The sequence below is a fragment of the Protopterus annectens genome, chromosome 5.part0 (genome assembly GCF_019279795.1).
Source record: "Protopterus annectens isolate FY-2018-M chromosome 5.part0, PAN1.0, whole genome shotgun sequence".
NCBI classification, from domain to species: Eukaryota; Metazoa; Chordata; order Ceratodontiformes; family Protopteridae; genus Protopterus; species Protopterus annectens.
In genome coordinates, this window is record NC_056735.1 from 1,837,209,734 (window position 1) to 1,837,226,529 (window position 16,796).

The following is a 16,796-nucleotide window of genomic DNA, read 5'->3' on the forward strand; positions in this document are numbered from 1 at the left end:
AAGAAGGTGAAATGGACAGATATACAGTATGCAATGAAATAATAGTGGCTTTAGGATTGAGAATATATGAGGTAAGGGCCTTTACTCATATTAAAAAAGATACTTTTTGTGACATTATTTTTGAGACTGGTAAAGCTATGGAGATTTTTTTTAAGAGAGTATGAAAAAAAGAAAGAATGTTCCTTATAATTCTTATATATTTAAAGTTTTTCAAAGAGAAACTAAGAAATAAGTAATATTCAATTTACAACTGAAGTTGAAAAAATGACTTCAAAAAAGTATCTATTCAGTGCGTGCAAATATGTAATTGTAAAAAGTGTATGATAATAGAGGTTTATGGATGGGTGCATGGTACTGCAATGTTGTTTTAAAAATGAAAAATGACACAGTGTTGTGCATATTCCAAGTGTTATAAATGTGGAAGGTGACAAAGGAATGGTGAAATACTGGGGGCAGCCAAAGACATGTTTTTTGTGTGTGGGAAATCTGAACATTTGATAAATAATTGTGAAAAAAGAAAATGTTTTGGATCTGGAGAAAGGGAACATGATATAAGAAATTGTGAAATCAAATGTTATAAAATGTAAAAAAGTAGGACAATTAGGATTGCAGTGTGATTACAAAGTAACTCAATTAGAACATGAAATTGTAGAAACATTAATACAGCTGAATCAAGAGACCAAGAACATAGCAATAGAAAAACTCACTAAACTAGGTATAAATCCCTATGTCACAAGATGGGTTGCCAACTTGCTCACTGACAGAACCCACACTGAAAGTAGCAGACTCCAAATCCAACTTCAGACCAGTGACAAGTGGAGTACCACAGGGTTCAGTCCTGGGTCCTCTCCTGTTTGGTATCTACTTCTTTGAAGTACAGGCTAACACAGAAGGTCTTTGGCTAACTAAGTTTGCAGATGGCTGCAAACTAGGAGCCATAATCAAAACTCCAAAAGATGTGGACATCCTACAAAAGGGCCTCGTTGAGACAGATGCCTGGTGTCAAAGCCATGGCCTCAAGCTCAATGCCAAAAAGTGCATTGTCATCCCTTTTAGTAAAAACTCTGTACCCATGAACTACCACATAGGCGGTAGTCTACTTAACACCGAAAGTATGATAAGAGCCCTTGGGACACAGGTGGACAGTAGTCTCTCCTTTGATAATCACATTGCCACAGTAGTCAGGAAATCCTTCTATATGGCACACCTCATCACAAAAGGTTTCTCATCCAGGAAAAAAGAGGTCATTGTTCCCTTCTACTCATCACTCATTAGACCCATTATAGAGTACAATGCCCCTTTTGGTATGTAGCTCACAAGACATCTACAACAACTAGAAAGGCCGCAGAAATACCTCACAAAGAGGATTACCAGCCTCAAACAGATGCCCTACGCAGACCGTCTCAAAAAACTTCAGCTTTACTCCGCCGCATATCACCTTCTCAGAAGTGATCTCTGCCTAACACACAAAGCTATGTCAAACCCCCACTTAAAGAAATCCCGGTCCCTATGAGCTACACTCTCTAGGGACCTAATCCTTGTCACCACAATAAGCAGAACATGCTGGAGGGATAGATTCCTGTCTCAGAGACTTCCCATACTCTGGAACAAACTACCTATCTATATCAAACAAAGCTCCTCATTAGCACTCTTCAAGAAAAATCTTGATGATTGGATGGGAGATAGGAAATTCACCCCGGGGATCACTTCTGTGGCTCTGCTCAATGGTGGCACAGGAAAATAATTTTCTTGGGTGGCGAAAGCTAGGCTTATATAGGCCCTAGAGCCAATAGCCTAGTACCTACCTATGAACCTATAAGAAAAGTAATAAACAGCATACAAATAGAATATGAGGAAGTAAATTATTTGTAACCTAAAGAAGATTTATAAAAAGTCAGTAATGAAAGTTTTATTCTATGTAAAGGAGGGGGGAAGAATCAGGGTTAAGTGATTGTATAGATATAAAATGAATTTAGTTAAATAAGAAATTCTATTAGTAAGAGAGGTTGAGAAAGAAAAAGAAAAACAGTAGAAGAACATAATAAAGAGAAAACGAAAGGGAAAGTTTGATTTTCTTTAATATTTAAAAGTTAATATTTTGTGAAAAGTACTTGCATTAAATTTTACTACCTCACAGCAAGAGGTTCTCCAGTTCGATCCTTGGCTGGGGTGCCTTCTGTGTGGAGTCTGTATGTCCTCCCTGTGGTCGCGTGGGTTTTCTCCGGGTGCTCCGGTTTCCTCCCACATCACAAAGACATGCTGTAGATGGATTGGACACTCTAAACTGGCCCTAGGTATGAGTGTGTGTGTGTGTGTGTGTGTGTGTGTGTGTGTGTGTGTGTGTGTGTGTGTGTGTGTGTGTGTGTGTGTGTGTGTGTGTGTGTGTGCCTTCTGTGGAAGGTTGGGTGCCAGACTGGCAACTCAACACTGTAAAACTCCACTGCCAATCATGAGCAGACAGGTGATCCACTGTGGCAACCCCTAACCGGGAAAAGCCGAAAGAAGAAGAAGAAGACTTGCATTAAATGTTATCAGTTTAAAGAATGCTGTAAGAAGAATACGTATTTTTGAATGGCGTAAGAGACAGGACAGTGACATTATTATATTAGAAGATACTAGGTTTTTAACAAATGAAGAAAGGCAACAGTTGGAAGTGTAGTTTTAGTGAAAAATGTGATCTTTAATTTAGGGAAACAGATGTGTTCATGAATACTTATTTTGTATAAGGAGACAATAAAAGTTTTAGATTTTTCATTTGTTACTGTAGGCCAAGCTATGATTCTTCATGTAAGATGGAGAAAGCAGGTATTTACAATTATAGAGATTTATGCATTTGTAATAAAAAAGAGGCAGGGGTGTTTAAAATATAATTACATATGTAAGAGTAAATATGGATATAATTGTTACAGGAGATTTTAATTGCAACATCAGGCAAAATAAAAAGAAAGCATATGATATGAAAGTGATGTTAGATATACGATATGGAAATTTAAGTATTTGGAATAAGAGTACTTGGAGTTATAGCAGAGGTGAACATAAAACAGAAATAGATTATTTTTTTAGTTTTAGCGGGGTTAAACATTGTGGATGGAGGAGTATTAGAGACAGTTTTTTTTCAGATCACAGGGCTATATGGATTAATTTGAAAGCTAATTCTGAGTATATAAAATAGGAAAAAATAAAAAGGACAAATGATGTAAAATGGGATAAAGAAGGGAAGATAGATGTAATAAGTTTATGGCAGAGTCACATAGAAATGAGGCCTTTTTATAAAGATTGGTCTGAATGGTAGTTTTTTTTAATATAAAAAGTGTTATATAAGCAGGAAAATATAAAAATAAGAAAGGAAAGAGTGTATTATGATCAACTGAGTAAGGATATCTGTGATAGTTTAATAAAATAATGATAGTTATTTTATTAAAGAATAGGAATTATATGATTTAAATAAAAAGAAAATACAATATTTGTTATATAAACAAAGATATTTTTGCAAGGAAAGAATGAGGAAATTGCTCCGTATGTGAGAAAACGTAATAAAGAAAATGATAGTATTATGATACTAATGAAAGATAGGTCAGGTATAGTGCAAAACTACACAAGATAAGATTAGGGAAATAATGGAAGGATATGTTAAAGAAAGTTTTAGAGGGAAAAATAGTGCACTGTACTAAGGAATGGAAAGTGGATATTTTTTTCTGATGAAGATAATAAAGATTTGGCAAAAAGATTAGAATGGAAGAATTAGAAAATATTTTGGGAAAAGTAAATCTGGAATCTGCAGCAGGGCCAGATGGACTAGTGTATAAAATGTATGAAAATATGGCTGTAGTTCAAAAGAAATATTTTTTAAGTATTAAATGAATGGTTAAAGAGTTTTCACTATAATGATCTGTACAGTGGTGTAATTAAATTCATATGGAAAAAAGGAGACAATTGTGAAAGATAGAAATGGAGACCTATAGTTCTTAATAACGCTGACTATAAGATTTTTATGACAATTTTGCAAAAGAAAATGGAAAGTAAGTTAAGGAAGATTATAAATAAAAATAATTATGATATAAACAGTAAAAAAGTACAAGATTTGCTATTAGTCATTAAAGAAGTAATGGATGACATTTTATATAAGAATATTTGAACAAAGTTAATGGTGGGTAATTTAAATATGGCATTTGATTCAATTCAATACAACACCTGATGGAAGATATTTGATGCATATAATTTAAGTAATAAGTTAAAAAAAATTGTGTTACAGCTTATAAGTTAAATATAGTAAGAATATTAATATATGGATAGTTTAGTAAGGAAATTCTTCTTGAAAAAGGGTATTAGGCAGGGTTGCCTTTTTGTATTAATAATGAATGTTATTTTGACTCATTAATATTGAATTAAGACATATGGAATATATAGCCTAAAAAAGTTTAAATATTCCAGTTATGTTATCATAAGTAGATGATATTATTCTTATTGCTAAAAATCACAAATCTATGGTTAACGTATAAGTTATTTACAGGAATTTATACAAGAAACATCTTTTTTATAAATAAAGAGAAAAGTGTAGGTGTAGGTTTTGATGGTATGCTAGGAGGCATTTTTAATAGGATAGGGATTAATATACCTGGGTTGATGTTTTGAAAAAAAGAAGAGATAAGATTTATATGGGAAGAAGAATTAAAGGTCATGGAATGTTTTGGAGGACCTTTAGATTATTCTTAAAAAATCTATTTAATCAATTCAAATTTCTTGCTAGTATTGCTTACTTAGCAAGTGCATTTAGTATTCCACTGAATCTTGCAAAGGTACTTTATAAGATTGTATTTACATTTATTTGGGGACTGAGGCTGAATTCAGTAAAAAAAGAACTTTATATGTAAAAAAGAAGAAGGTGGTTTGGGGTTGATAAATCCTATGGTTTATGCAGCCGATTTGCATTTGTATAAAATATTAAAATGTTTGATTATTGGTGAAAATTAAAAAAAAACAAATATGGTACTGAATAGATGAATATTTTGAACACTAAGAAAAGGAGATTGTATGATAATGAAGAAATGAATAATTATCAATACAAAATCTTGCTTTGGAAAATAAAAAAATGATGAAACTGAAAAAGATAGGAAGTTATGGTATTATTGTATTATTGATAAGTTTTTTTCTATTTATCCTCAGAAAAATGTGTATAAAAAGATTGCAATTAAGGCAAAATGGAAAGATATAAAAGTATGTGGAATGTCAAGATTTTTATGAAGGTTATTAATATAGAAATTACCAGTCAAAGCAAATATGTCTTGTAAAACTAAAAATAGACATTGTACATATATTGCAATCAATTTTAAGTCAATGAACATGTTTTCTTGAGTTGTAAAAGAATAAATAATTTTGGGATAAGATTGAAATATTTAGAGAATTATAATGATGCTAATAGTCTAAAATAGATATGATTGAGTATGGATATTATGGGGATAAGTTGAAAAGTTGTGTTGATAAAATTGATAAAAATATTTTCTATAATTTGGATAATATGGAATCAAAGAGTGAAAGAATTTATGTTTAATGAAAAGTGGGATCTAGCAAATATGTTAAAAAATAAGGTTTTGGTTGTGGAAAATGGCAATATGCTATTTCACATATGTATATGTAAAACTGGTGAATTGCATGATGAATGTATATATATTGCAAAAAGAGATAAAGTGTATATATTGTAAATAAGAAAAGTTGTATATAATGTAAATAAGTATTATAAAATAAAAGGACCACTACTCATTGCTGTTGCAAGTTGGACACATTTTGCATGAACACTTCCTATTTTCATTCCAGGTGCAGAGGCAGCCCAGAAAACAGGGAGGAAGATGGAGAAAGAAGGAGATAATGGAGTGGTTAGAGAAATTGAGAAAAAAGTCAATATCAAGACCAGAGAATGCCTGCAGGATTCTGATTAGATGTTTCAAAGAATTCTGTTACATGCAGATGAGTCAACAAATGATGGATGCATAATTGTAAGCCTTCCAGTTGGGAGGGTTGTGGGATGATTTACTTAAATAAATGGTGATACAGAGTGAGACAAACAATGAAGGAGACATTTCCTGGGGGAAATGGAGAAAATACAAAAGGAAGATGCAGAGAAAATCTTAAAGAATAGTGGTTAGATGGAAAAGAAAACATATGGAGAGAAAGTAGAAGAAGGGAAAAGGGAAGTAGCAGAAAAGAAAAGGGCAGAAGAAAATAAAAAAGAAGTACATGGTAAGGATTTAAAGTAGAAAAGACAAAGAGACAAACAGGTATGAAGTGTGGGAAAACTGAATATCTCCTTTGTGTCCAAAAGCACATGTGGTAATTTAATTTATTCTTATTAACAAAGAGACATTTTGTGACTTCATATCTGAGACTGTTTCATAATTGGAAAATTTTCTTGAAAAAAAAAGAGAAAGACTATAACCCATAACATCTGTATGTGATAACATCATTTGACAGATAAACAAAAGAGAAAATATGTGTACAATTTCAAACAGAGGTGGAAGGAGAGATTTTGAAAGGACATTTGAAAACTTTATGTATGTATTGGTGTTTGTGCATTTTATTTCAATACCTGTAATCATTGTAGAAGTAAATAAAACAGTAATCACACTGTCAGATTTGAACAGTGTTCATGGTAACTGGGGAGAAATAGCCAAGTAATGGAAGACTGGTATGGCTGGGGAGGGGGCTGCTGCAGGAGGAGCTGCTCTGGGGAGGGGCCTAATCTATCACCCTGCCTAGGGCCCCATTTGACCATGATCCAGCTCTGCTAACTAAAGTATGAGAATAGTTTAAATGGCCCCTTTAAATCCTGAAAAAAACATTCAGAGTTAGTGGCATCTTTTCCTTTAAGGAGGACCATGCATGCTTCATATGCAAACATGCTGACTTGAGTAGTGGGTTCTGAAAAAATACCATTTTCAAAAGTGCGTCTTGGTCCATAAAGGTTTGGGAATCACTGCTCTATACCAACTACCAGACTACTGATAGAAATGTGAGTTTGAGTTAAGTGTTTCAGTACATTTTCAGAGAATTGAGAGTTTCAGTGCATTTTCCAGGGATTATGAGTTTCAGTTCATTTTCACATAATTGTGAGCTTCAAAGGAAGAAAGTTTACTGCTGCTCATGCTAAGTCTGTTTTCAATGTGCAACTAACTGTGTTATCAAATGGCATACTGTGTTGTAGAATTTGAAAGCATTGTTAGTATCATAATTGCCTTTGGTGCAGAAGGCTGTGGATTCTACTCCTACACCATGTATATGGAGTGCTGATACTGCAGTACACATATGATTTCTGATTATTTGGTGCATTATAAGGGGCAATAGGGGTTCTACACTCTAAGTATGTCATCCTTTGTATGAGATATCTAGTAACTATGAACTTATTGTCAGTTTGTTAGTCATTTCCTATTGAAATATTACCAGCTTACCATTTTTTAATGTAATATAGGCAATTTATTCTTCAAGGGCAGCAGGCACTACATTTGTAGATGAAACATTGAGATGTAAAGTTGTCAGGCACTGAATCTGTAGATGAAACATTGAGATGTAAAGTTGTTTGTCAGTAGCAACCTCTTCATTAGTTACAGATTTCTTTAATGTGAAATAATTCAAATGATTTTACTTCTGCAGAGATTGTGCATATTGAGAGATATTAGTGGATAGTAATGACAGAAGTCTGAGTGGCCTTTTTTGGTTGAAATTTTCTGAAATGGATGGTTTTGTCATTATTGGTTCATACATTTTGTTTCATTACATATTAAAAGACTGTTTAAAACTACAAATTTAAAACACATTCTAACAAGAGGTGCTGTATTATATACAAGGAATATAATTTAATACAATCAGGAAGGCGAATCAAAGAACAAATACACATATGCATGGCCCTAAAAATGTGTGCAAGGAATCTATGTTTTGAAAACAGCTCAAAGGTAAACTCACTCCTCCACTGGCCAGATGCATTTTCTATGAATGTGGATTTTCATGCTGTTTCAATGAATGTGAGTTTCAAGGGCAGATAAGTTTACTGCTCATGCTAAGCCTGATTTTATTGTGAGACTGTATTGTTTGTTTAGCAAATGGCTATCTGTATTCCTGCTATTTTATTTCAATATCTGTAATCATTGTTGAAGTAAATAAGAAAAGAGTATGCATGCTGATAGGTTTGAACAGTGTTTATGGTAACTGGTAAAAAATACTAATGGAACATTGGAATGACTGAGGAGAGGGCTGCTGCTTGGAGGGTAGGGGGTTGCTGCAGGAGAGGCTGCTTTGGGGGGACCGGATCTATTACCTTGCCTAGGGCCCTATTTGATCATGATCCAGCTCTGGTATTTAAAGTAGGAAATGCATATGCAAAGGTAGTTACTTAACTCATTTGTGCCTAGAGCCGTTAGTCTGTGTAACTACGTAGCTAATAAGCAGGGGCGGCTCGTGGCATCGGGCTGCCGGACTGCAGCCCCCTCAACATAAAAAATAGAAAGGAAAATAAAAAAAAAATATTTTTTAAAATTTCACGGACTTCGCGCATGCACAGTAGTCCCGACTACTGTCGGTCTATGCGCATGCTCAAGGCAATCCGGCAGTCCCCATAGGGGGACACAAGGAGACATCTGTGCACTGACTCGCTAGGATTATGGGTCGCGTCCGGACTGCAAGAGCAGCAGCAGGACTCGGGAAGGAGCATTGGGATCTCATCGGGCTTTCCTTGGGATCTCGCGGGTCTTTGAGTATTGCGCGGGAAGGATGTACGTTAGCTGGATATATTCAGGTAAGTGTATGGTGCTTTTTACCTTTATTTGACAATGTTTATTTGTGTGTGTATGGTGCTTATGCTTTTACTGGAGAGAGAGTTTGTGTGTGTATGGTGCGTATGCTTTACTGGAGAGTGTGTGTGTATGGTGCGTATGCTTTACTGGAGAGTGTGTGTGTATGGTGCGTATGCTTTACTGGAGAGTGTGTGTGTGTGTGTGTGTGAAAATGCCCCAGGTGCTTATGGTGGCGTGGTAGGGAATACCTCAGGCTTGAACCCTGTACTCTGTATGCAGGTGTTAAAGACTTGAGTTCCCTACCCACCACCATTTGTAAAAAAAATTGCAGATTTTTGCCTCATATTCGATCTGATCTGTTCCTCATAATATCTGTGGTTTGTAAATGTTGCAATGCTTGATATTTGATGGTGTAGTAGCATTGTTGCCTCACAGCTGCAGGTTCTTGGGTTTGATTCTTGGCTGGGGTTCCTTCTTTGTGGGGTCTGTATCTTCTCCCTGTGTTTGTGTAGGTTTGCTTTTGTGTCCTCCCATGTTACAAAGACATGTCTGCATTATTTCTTCCTGGGCCTCTGCTGAAAATTGTTTATTTGTTCCAAGTCAGACTGTCCTGATTAAAAAATGTTAAATAAAATTGACAGGCATTTCAGACTTAAGGGTTTCTGAATGTTTAATTCCTTGCATATTTGATGGTGCAGTGGTAGTATTGTTGCCTCACAGCTATAGGTTTTCTTGTTTGATTCTTGGTTGGGGTGGCTTCTGTGTGGAGTCTGCATCTCCTCCATGTGTTTGTGTGGATTTGCTCTGGTGCCCTGCCATTTTACAAAGATGTGTCTGCAGTTTTAATCCTTGCTGAAAATTGGTTTTGTTCTGTCCGCAGTAAAATTGACAGGCATTTGAATTTCAGACTTCAGGTTTCTGAATGCTTAATCCCTTGCATAATTGATGGTGCAGTGGTAGTATTGTTGCCTCACAGCTATAGGTTTTCTGGTTTGATTCTTGGTTGGGGTGGCTTCTGTCTGCATCTCCTCCCTGTATTTGTGTGGATTTGCTCTGGTGCCCTGCCATTTTACAAAGACGTGTCTGCAGTATTAATCCTTGCGTCTCTGCTGAAAATTGTTTTTCTTCTGTCCGCAGTAAAATTGACCGGCATTTGAATTTCCAACTTCATGTTCTTCAGAATACATAGTAGCACAACCTTTTTTTTTACCAATTTTCTAAGTTTATAAGATGAATATTTTAAATTTGTCCCTATTTTTGGGACTGTATTCCCCCATTATTGGCTTCGTCCAGGTTTTTGTGCTAAGGTTGACAGCTATGGCAAGAACTGAATTCACTGAACATGTTTGAGGGCTGTATTCCCTCATTACTGGGTTTGTCCAGGTGTTTTGTACTAAGAGGTTGACAGCTATGGTGAGAACTGAATTCACTAAATGATAGCCATTTAAGTTTCAGTCTTCCTCTCTTTTACAAAGCAGCTGATGTGGCGTAGTGGTATGTTACTCTGACTGTTTTTTGCTCAGGGACCTTGGCAGTAAAATATATGGTGGCAACACAACATTTTATTCTAGCAACTTTCCAAGATTATACAAGCAATGTTTAATGTGTCCCTGTTTTTGGGCTTTTGACGCCCAATACATTTTGGCTTTTCCAGTTTTCTTGAGCTGCGAAGTTGAGATGCAGTCGAGTATTGAGTAGATTTTACAAGGAACTGAGAGCTGCAGGGGAATAGAAGTTTAGTGCTTTGCCAAGTTAATACTATAGCACAACAGGTTGTGTACTTGCTTTTAATGCAGAAGGTTGTGGGTTCTACTCTCACAAGGGGTGGATGCTGCCGTATTGAGAATGTTCTCCTTGGTGAAGATACTAACTATGAGTTCGTTATCAGTTTGCCATCCATTTCCTCTTGCAATATTATTACTAGCTTATCATTTTTAATGTAATATAGGCAATTTATTCCTGAGGGGCAACAGACACTTTATTTTTCGATGAAACCATGAAATATAAAGGTGATTGCTAGCAGCAACCGCTTCATTAGTTACAGATTTCTTTAATGTGGAATTATTTAGATGACTGGCTTCAGAGATTGTGCATATTTACTGATAATGGACTGTAGAATTGTGCATATTTACTGATAAAGGTGGACTGTAGAATTGTGCATATTTACTGATAATGGTGGACTGTGGAATTGTGCATATTTACTAATAATGGTGGACTGTAGAATTGTGTATATTTACTAATAATGGTGGACTGTGGAAGTCTGAGTAGACTTTTTTATGATAAATGTTCTCAACTGGGCAGTTTTGCCATTATGGGTGCATATGGTTTGTTTCATTGCTTACTGGAAAAAATGTTCAAAACAAATTTAAAACACCCTGTAACAAGTGTACTGTATTGTACAAGGAATATAATTTTAGTACAATGAGGAAGGTGTATCAAAGAGCACATGTATGTTTCATATGCAAGGAGCCTATGATTCAAAACAGCCCAAAATTAATATTTATCTGGAACTGGCAAAATGTATTTTCTTTGAATGTGGGGCTCAATGCTGTTTCAATGAATGTGAGTTTCAAGGGCAGAGAAGTTTTAATGCTAAGTTTTCATTGTGAGACTGCATTGCTTTGTTTAACAGATGACTTAGTGTTTGTGCTGTAAAATACAAAATAAAACTTTCAAACGAAGTCCAACTCATCATAGAAGCTGGGCCTCTGCTGAAAATTGTTTATTTGTTCCAAGTCAGACTGTCCTGATTAAAAAATGTTAAATAAAATTGACAGGCATTTCAGACTTAAGGGTTTCTGAATGTTTAATTCCTTGCATATTTGATGGTGCAGTGGTAGTATTGTTGCCTCACAGCTATAGGTTTTCTGGTTTGATTCTTGGTTGGGGTGGCTTCTGTGTGGAGTCTGCATCTCCTCCATGTGTTTGTGTGGATTTGCTCTGGTGCCCTGCCATTTTACAAAGATGTGTCTGCAGTTTTAATCCTTGCTGAAAATTGGTTTTGTTCTGTCTGCAGTAAAATTGACAGGCATTTGAATTTCAGACTTCAGGTTTCTGAATGTTTAATTCCTTGCATAATTTATGGTGCGGTGGTAGTATTGTTGCCTCACAGCTGCAGGTTTTCTGGTTTGATTCTTGGTTGGGGTGGCTTCTGTGTGGAGTCTGCATCTCCTGCCTGTGTTTGTGTGGATTTGCTCTGGTGCCCTGCCATTTTACAAAGATGTGTCTGCAGTTTTCTTCCTGGGCCTCTGCTGAAAATTGTTTATTTGTTCTGTCCTGATTAAAAATGTTAAATAAAATTGACAGGCATTTCAGACTTCAGGTTTCTGAATGTTTAATTCCTCGCATCATTGATGGTGCAGTGGTAGTATTGTTGCCTCACAGCTATAGGTTTTCTGGTTTGATTCTTGGTTGGGGTGGCTTCTGTGTGGAGTCTGCATCTTCTCCCTGTGTTTGTGTGGATTTGCTCTGGTGCCCTGCCATTTCACAAAGACGTGTCTGCAGTTTTAATCCCTGCGTCTCTGCTGAAAATTGTTTTTGTTCTGTCCGCAGTAAAATTGACAGGCATTTGAATTTCAGACTTCAGGTTTCTGAATGCTTAATTCCTTGCATAATTGATGGTGCAGTGGTAGTATTGTTACCTCACAGCTATAGGTTTTCTGGTTTGATTCTTGGTTGGGGTGGCTTCTGTCTGCATTTCCTCCCTGTATTTGTGTGGATTTGCTCTGGTGCCCTGCCATTTTACAAAGACGTGTCTGCAGTATTAATCCTTGCGTCTCTGCTGAAAATTGTTTTTCTTCTGTCCGCAGTAAAATTGACCGGCATTTGAATTTCCAACTGCATGTTCTTCAGAATACATAGTAGCACAACCTTTTTTTTTACCAATTTTCTAAGTTTATAAGATGAATATTTTAAATTTGTCCCTATTTTTGGGACTGTATTCCCCCATTATTGGCTTCGTCCAGGTTTTTGTGCTAAGGTTGACAGCTATGGCAAGAACTGAATTCACTGAACATGTTTGAGGGCTGTATTCCCTCATTACTGGGTTTGTCCAGGTGTTTTGTACTAAGAGGTTGACAGCTATGGTGAGAACTGAATTCACTAAATGATAGCCATTTAAGTTTCAGTCTTCCTCTCTTTTACAAAGCAGCTGATGTGGTAGTGGTATGTTACTCTGACTGTTTTTGCTCAGGGACCTTGGCAGTAAAATATATGGTGGCAACACAACATTTTATTCTAGCAACTTTCCAAGATTATACAAGCAATGTTTAATGTGTCCCTGTTTTTGGGCTTTTGACCCCCCCCCCCCAATACATTTTGGCTTTTTCCAGTTTTCTTGAGCTGCGAAGTTGAGATGCAGTTGAGTATTGAGTAGATTTTACAAGGAACTGAGAGCTGCAGGGGAATAGAAGTTTAGTGCTTTGCCAAGTTAATACTATAGCACAACAGGTTGTGTACTTGCTTTTGATGCAGAAGGTTGTGGGTTCTACTCTCACAAGGGGTGGATGCTGCCGTATTGAGAATGTTCTCCTTGGTGAAAATACTAACTATGAGTTCGTTATCAGTTTGCCATCCATTTCCTCTTGCAATATTATTACTAGCTTATCATTTTTTAATGTAATATAGGCAATTTATTCCTGAGGGGCAACAGACACTTTATTTTTCGATGAAACCATGAAATATAAAGGTGATTGCTAGCAGCAACCACTTCATTAGTTACAGATTTCTTTAATGTGGAATTATTTAGATGACTGACGTCAGAGATTGTGCATATTTACTGATAATGGACTGTAGAATTGTGCATATTTACTGATAAAGGTGGACTGTAGAATTGTGCATATTTACTGATAATGGTGGACTGTGGAATTGTGCATATTTACTAATAATGGTGGACTGTAGAATTGTGTATATTTACTAATAATGGTGGACTGTGGAAGTCTGAGTAGACTTTTTATGATAAATGTTCTCAACTGGGCAGTTTTGCCATTATGGGTGCATATGGTTTGTTTCATTGCTTACTGGAAAAATGTTCAAAACAAATTTAAAACACCCTGTAACAAGTGTACTGTATTGTACAAGGAATATAATTTTAGTACAATGAGGAAGGTGTATCAAAGAGCACATGTATGTTTCATATGCAAGGAGCCTATGATTAGAAAACAGCCCAAAATTAATCTTTATCTGCCACTGGCAAAATGTATTTTCTTTGAATGTGGGTTTCAATGCTGTTTCAATGAATGTGAGTTTCAAGGGCAGAGAAGTTTTAATGCTAAGTTTTCATTGTGAGACTGCATTGCTTTGTTTAACAGATGACTTAGTGTTTGTGCTGTAAAATACAAAATAAAACTTTCAAATGAAGTCCAACTCATCATAGAAGTAAAGCAGTATGCACATTAGTGTTTATGGTAAATGGAGTGAAATAGCCAAGTATAATGGTTCATTGGAATGGCTGCAGAGGCTCCATTCAACCATTATTTTGTCAGGGGAAGGGCAGCAAACTCAGACAGGCCCAGCTGAACTATACCTCCCAACTGTCCAGATTTTCAAAGAATGAATAGATTTTTGCTTCTTATTTTTGGTTTGTTGTTCATAAAATTTGTAGTTTTAATTCCTAAATGATTTGCCAGAAGTCACTCAATAAGTTTCAGACTTCATAACCTTCAGAAAAATGCATGTTAAAGTAAGAGCTGTTCTATCAACTGTCTCAATTTATACAAGAGCAATTTTAGTACTGTTTATATGTGCCCCAATATATTTGGCCTTGTTCAGATTTACTGCATTAACAGGTTGAGAGGTACATGCAAATAAATTGCTTTATAGAATTAGGCATAGCCAACCTCTCAACTGTCCCCAATTTTTGGCTCAAAATGTTGCTCTTCCCCCTTATAATCCCTCCATAAAATAGCAATTTTGGAAGAAAACATGGAGGGTTTACAATTAAGAAATAACTGTAATAATCAAAGTTATAGATTACTTGAAATGCATGTAGCTTCTTTTATATTTTGTCAGCTGCTCAAGGTAGCAGTACTAATATTAAAGTGTCCCTTCTTTGACAGGTAGCAGCTGTATTGTGTGTCTATTTTATATTTTGCATCACATTTTTGTCCATTTTCATAAAATTGTGTTTTTGGCAAATTAGTGACAAATCACTAAAGACTGAAGTTAGAAAATGACAGACATTTGAGTTTCAGATTTTATACCCTTCAGAAAATTCATACTAATGCAAGACCTATTCTATTATCTTTCTAAGTTTATTAGAGCAATATTTAAAAATTGTCCTTATTGTTGGGCCTTTGTCCCACTTCTGTGTATGGCTTTGTCCAGATTTCTTGCTCTTGAGGTTGAGAAGTATGACAAATGTGTCAGGGCCATCACAGTCAGCCAGAGAGATTTCAAATTGTGACATGCTTGTTGCACCCCACTCCCCATGTAGTGACTCTGGATGTGTCCAAGCAAGGCAAGGAGTAGTTGTATCTACCTTGGATGGGGAGGACACACTGCATAAGTACTACAGTGGCTTTTCATCTGTCCTTGATTTTGCAGAATGGTCTGGTTTCTGTCATATTTTTGTACTGTTGATTTATGCTTATTACTCAAAGTGCCTGTTGCTCTGTGTTTTTAAGTAGCAATGCTTTAATGACCATAAGGTAAGCTTGTCTGAGATCGTAAGATGCAAGTAAGCTTTAATAAGCATACTGTTAAAGAATTGCCAACATTGAAAGCCTTTCTGTTGTTGCCATGCAGAGAATACTTGACTAGATAATGTATAAGCCTTGGGTATTAAAGGACAGGATTCCATTATTTTAAAAGCTCATTACACTTGTTGGAGACTTCCAGTCATCTCTACAGACTTTACCCGTAAACTAAACAGAATGCCAATCATGTGTGGTCCATAACCTGTACAGTAATCCTTTAAGCAATGTATCTTGAGCTTGTTTCTTGTTTGCTTTTCATTTTTACTTTTATCATGTTTTCCCCATGAAACAAGTTGTCAGGCAGCAGGTCTTTTTGGATAAGAAACATTTTTACAAGTGGGGGCATCACATAGATTTCTACTTTCAGCATGTTACTTGGTACTTTAATAAAGCTGAATATATTATAATTAGGACTGCAGTGCAAGGAGAAGTGGTTTGAGTTGAGTGCTTCTGGTTTTCTTATACTTGATTTTGACTGGCATTCCAGTAATGTATTTAAAAGTAATTTCTTTTTTCATGCCTCACAACCTTTTGTTTCCATCTAGATATTAAGTAAGCTGTCATGCAGCCAATGCTTTGAAATATTTTTATTCTTCTACACTTATTTTTGTCTTGATTGGACTTTCATAATTATGGTTTGCCACCCAGGGCAGCGTATTTAATGAAAGTTAGTTTTTTGTGGTTTCGTGCATAGCTCCTCCCCTTTCTGGTTGACCACACCCCCTCCCCTTGACCCCACCCATTCAGCTGTCTCCTGCAGCCCCCCTGGGATTTGAAGTCACCAGCCACCACTGCTAATAAGTTATATTATTATTTATTATTTTACATTTGTTGACCGGGCTAGTCTAACTTGATACATGTCCATTTTCAGTAGAGGCCCTGGAGATAAGCTCCAAGATAGAACAATGAAATTAACAAGATAACAAATAAGGAAACATTAAACAAAAAATCATATTTACAATGCATATTACAGGTTATCACAGTAAATTCAGCAGTGCAGAATACAGACATAACATAGCATGCTAGTACAATCAAGATGTTTTGAGGGAGATAGTATTGTGGTTAATAAGGAAGGAATTACAGTTAATGAGTAGAAGGTGTAGGAAGAGCAAAGTATTAAGAGACACATAACTAGTCAGGGTTAGTTCTGAGGAACACTTTCAATTTGTTTTTGAAGCATGATAGTGAGGGAAGTGAGGAGAGTTCACTGGGGAGGAGATTCCAGGCTTTTCCAACAATATTAGAAAAGAGGGAGTCGCCAGCCTTGTTGTTTGGTTTAGTGGTATGTACTAGAAGTCTCTGAGAAGACCTTAAGGATTTCAGG